General features: G+C 43.7%; 1 pseudogene; it reads right to left on the reverse strand.

The window, feature by feature from the left end:
- Positions 1 to 2602: 2602 nt before the first annotated feature.
- LOC101433668 (nuclear envelope integral membrane protein 1 pseudogene) lies at positions 2603 to 4567 on the reverse strand (annotated as a pseudogene).
- Positions 4568 to 4882: the final 315 nt, after the last annotated feature.

The following is a 4882-nucleotide window of genomic DNA, read 5'->3' on the forward strand; positions in this document are numbered from 1 at the left end:
ACATGGCTCCAACATCCAGCTCACTCCACAGTTATCCCTTCAATCCTCCTTGATGAGATTGGTCTTGGAGGAGATGAGACTGTGCTGAAATTGCAAGAGCTGTAACTGCCAGAGGAAATTAAATGGGGGCTTCAAATAGAGACTGAGCCAGCAGAGTTAAGTGCCAAGAGGGAGACAAGAGCAACTCCTAAAGGTTTACAGCATTCAGCAATCTCCAATCTCACGAAGGTTCTGAAGCATCTGGGGCAGAGCCACGCAGGCAGGCAGGCAGGGCAAGGACATACAGCACACCAAAGAGGTACCATCCTTCACTGTCTGAAAGCAATTCTCATGCTGCGAGACTGTCATCTCCACCACCTATAGTTCAGTTCTCCAACTACCAGACAGGGAATAACAGAATGAATTTGGTTTTACTCATCCCAAATTCAAAACGTGGAAAAAAAATGTCTTGAGGTGGGAGCTATGCTTCCTAAGGCATTCAATAAACTGAAATAAACACTTGAGGCAAGCTATAACTTCCCACAGTTGCTATTCTGAGGAAGGCACCAAAGTCCCCAGGGAATCCTGAGACCATTTGGACAGTTCAATTTATTTTTTCAATCAACTCATGCTCAAATATGCTAGGTCTCAATTTCTGTAAATAAGGCAAAATTCAACGTAAGTATAATTCAGAACTTTTAACAGAGAGATAAAAGTGTATCATATACACAAAGGCATTAAGGTTTTCCAATATAAATCTTTTTACCCTAAAACTTTAACCCTTAGCACCTGCCCAAATACTGCTCATATTTTCAGTCTCTACTGTGGTCTATTTGCTGCCAACTGAGGTAGCTGTCACCTTGTGATAGTTTAAAGCTGTGGGAAACACTGGTAGAAATAACCAGCCAGCCACCTGGAGGGGTGTCTCAGAGCTGACATTTTGGACGTCAGCAATGGAGCCCAGAGCCTTGCACACTTATCAGCTAAAAGGCTGGACTAGGGAGGCAAATGTGGCTCAAAAGATAGAGCTTCTGCCTACCATATGGGAGGACCTGGGTTTAATCCCTGGGTCCTCCTGGTGGAAAACAAGAAGAGAAAGCATGCCTGCAGGGCAAGCCAGTGCCCATGCAAGCGCCCACATGGTGAGCGCAAAGGGCCTGCGTGCCTGCATGAGTGCCCGTGTGGTGAGCCAGCACCGGCACAAGTGAGTCATGCAGTGAGATGATGATGCAACAAAAGAGAGACAAGGGGAGAGTCAAGGTGAAGTGCAGCAGAGACTAGGAACTGAGGTGGCAAATTGACAGAGAACCTCTCTCCACATCAGAGGTCCCCAGGATTGAATTCTAGTGAATCCTAGAGGAGAGAAAATGAGAAGAGAAGATAACACAGACAACAAAAACAGCAGGGTGGGAGGAGGAGAAGGGGGGGCGGAAAAGTAAATAAAAGGCTGGGCTGAAGGAATCATTACAGTTGTTAGAAAATCATCTGCCTTGTCCATGACCATGATAAGCCAGTAAGCCTGATGCTGTGCTCATAATTTACTTGGCTAAAGTAATTACAGCTTTTTCCAAGGTACAAGGGTGAAGATCATGAACACAGAACCCAGCAAATGACAGACACTTGGGAATTTGCTCCCTCATAAAAGGCACCGCTGGTTTATCTGGGTACTTTTCCAATGGCCAAGGAATCTGAAACTAAAGCCACTGTAATGAAAGGTAGCATGAATCTCTGGCAGAAATGGAATTGCAAATAAGTATAATAAGATCCTGGGAAAATGCCTGATCCTGATAGTTGAAAAAGCACCAATGGGCATGAAGACTACCTGAAGGTCTATTTTTCAGCAATGCAAATTGTGACTGCTACATAGCTATAATGTATGCATCAAGAAATTTTGTATATAGTTTCAGGGCTTGTAAATTAGTCAGAAAATTGGGGTGGGGAGCAGGGATGGGGTGATTGCTAAGGTGGTAAGTAAAGGCTGAAAGGAATGGATAGAATGAGAAGACAAAGGAAAGGAAAGGAAAAGGAGATAGTTTTTGGAGTCCATAACATCTGATCCACTGGCAAGAAAAATGGGGAACCTGTAAAAAACATTTAAATCTCCAAAATAGTATCACTTCTCCTAGCTGGCAGGAATAATGCTATAAACCAAGGGGAAGAGGGCATAAAAATGAGGCAAACACTGAATAATACATCCTTCAGGAAGTAAGACACTTCCTGAAAGGATAAAGGGGACAGGGAGGAGAGGCACCTAAGGAGGAATGCGAAGGGAAGAGTACAAATGTATTTTTAAGAAGGAATTTTAAGAAGTTGAATATAATAAAAAACCACAAAGACCTTGCTTACAGAAGAGACTACAGGAATATTCCCAAAGGCTAGCAGACTCCAAATACCTATTATGAGAACTGAGTCAAAGTCCAACGAACCACAACAGCTCCTGGAGCTCCCATGGCTAATCTGTATTAATAAATATGTAAGGGCCTCTGGGCTTTGTCACTCTGGAGCACTTGGTTGTTCTGGAATATGAGTTTGTTACCTTTTTTTTTTTTTAGGGGGTACCAGGGGTTGAACCCAGGACCTTGTACATGGCAAGCAGGCGCTCAACCACTTGAACTACCTCTGCTCCCCAGTTTGTTACATTTTTACAAATACATTTGTTGAAAATATAAGACAAATAAAAATCCATCTTCTCAAAACAGTTAAATCAAGAATTTTTTTTAAGTCACTAAAATAAAGCAGAACTGAAGGAGGCACAGATTTGTGGATTTCTCTATGGAAGATGCAGCCTTTAGTCTGAGAACCTTAGAGCACTTAAACAGTTTTCACTCCTGATCAGTGAGAACTCACTCATTCCAGCCACAGTGGAAAGATGCCACAGATGTTTAAGCCTTTCTATGGGAAGACCCAGGCAGAAATACCACAACCGAATCACCTTTCACAGAGGAGCTAGAACGCCATGCTGGCTATGTTCCCCAGTTTCTTTGGGAACACACAGGTAGGCTGATAGTTTAACCAAGGGGAAGACAACTGCCCATAGCATTTATTACTTTACCCCCACTTCTCCAGGGGATTCCACGGAGACTACCTAAATCAGTTCCAGAGGGAGGCCTACTTAGGCCTCTAATCTCAGAGGGAGAATTTCTGTATTTTCTCACCCTGTTTCAAAGGGTTCAGGAGCAATTGCACAGCACATGTACAGGGACCACCAAGGTGCCAAGCTACTCCACAAAAAAGTAACTGAACACCACCTAAGCCAGGAAGCTGTTCTGTGTGACAGCAAGGCACCGAGACTCTGAGTCTTCCTCCTCAGAGGATGTGTCCTCAAAGATTTCATCCTGGACATTAATGCTCCCTAAGCCATACTCCTGCTCATGGACAGAAACCTCATTAGGTGTCAGGTGGGAGGAGCCTTCCACAAAGTCAGCAAATCTTTTTGGAGACTGGATTCGAGAAACAGTCTTCCAAGCAGAGCAGTCCGGACTGCAACAAAATTCTCGAAGCTCATCTAAAGCCTTTCGGGTCTCCACCTCTCCCTGTATCCGATACTCTTCTTCTGTCAGGAGACGAGGGGGGACAGGCTTTTCTGTTGCCTTATACACCTTTCTGTAGGTGATGTACAGCCAATGAATAGGATACTCCAGGTTCTTAGTGCACAGTGCAACGACGATAAGGGCAAGGGCAATGTGTGGAATCTGGATGCCGGAATACATGAAACATAAGCCCATCAGCTGCAAGGCCCAAGTCAACAGGTTGATACTTCATTCATTCTCCAAAGGCCCATACTTGTAACACACTGCAAAACTCATGAATCCAACTGTGAGGACGTAGCTTAAAAGATACTGCCAGTAATACCTCCAGATCTCTTGTAAATTTTTAAAAGCTAGTTGAATAAGGTATAAAGAAAAGGACCAGCCTCCCACCAGAATGACGTAAACGGGACTCTTCTTGGGCATAAACTTGGACAGTATGAAAATGATGATTAGTAGAGAGGCCACAATTCCCACACTCATCCCAGTGGAATAGTAGAAAATCTGACTTCTGCTCAGCAAATCTCCACAAAAAAATAGCATAATTCCAAGGAGGAAAATGAAGAAGAGTTTGGGGTCAAATCTCTGGGTCACAACGACAGTGTACTTGGTGTTGTGCTCTATAATCTCAACTTTGAGACAGGTTTTTGTGCTGTACAGACCCACGTTAATATAGGTATCATTCAATTTCTCCTTTAAAAAGGAGGAAAAGAAGTTCCAGATATTGAACTGCTCTAGCTCCTTTAGCTTCTCCTCATTGTCCACTTGGGTGACTCGTACCAATTTGGAACTATATATCCGAATCTGTATCCGTGTCCATAAATCATGCCACTTTGGAACAAGCACATTTTTATAACAGAACTGTTGGTTGTCATCCCTATGATAAACTTGGGATTCTTGAAGCATGACCACATGGGCCTCAACAGCAGCTGCGCCGCAGACCAAGCAGCCGGAGAGGACCAGGAGCAGCCACACTGCCCCACGGCCCCCGGCCCCGCAGCCCCAGCATCCGGAACCAACTGCCGGTGAGACCGCCACTTTCATGCCTCCCGCCATCATCGCCGCACACCCTAAAATCAATGTCTTAACTACACAGCTGGAGGAACTAGAAAAAGAACAGCAAACTAAAGCCAAAGCAAGTAGAAGGAATGAAATAGCAAAGATCAGAGCAGAAATAAATGAAATTGAGAACAAAAACAACAGAGAGAATTAACAAAACCAACAGTTGGTTCTTTCAGAAGATTAAGAAAATTGACAAACCCTTAACTGGACTAAGAAAAAGAGAGAAGATACAAGTAAATGAAATAAAAAATGAAAAGGGAAGCATTACTACTGACTCTACAGAAATAAGAGAGATCATAAGAGGATACTATGAA

This window comes from Dasypus novemcinctus, chromosome 10 (genome assembly GCF_030445035.2).
Source record: "Dasypus novemcinctus isolate mDasNov1 chromosome 10, mDasNov1.1.hap2, whole genome shotgun sequence".
In the NCBI taxonomy this organism is placed as follows: Eukaryota; Metazoa; Chordata; class Mammalia; order Cingulata; family Dasypodidae; genus Dasypus; species Dasypus novemcinctus.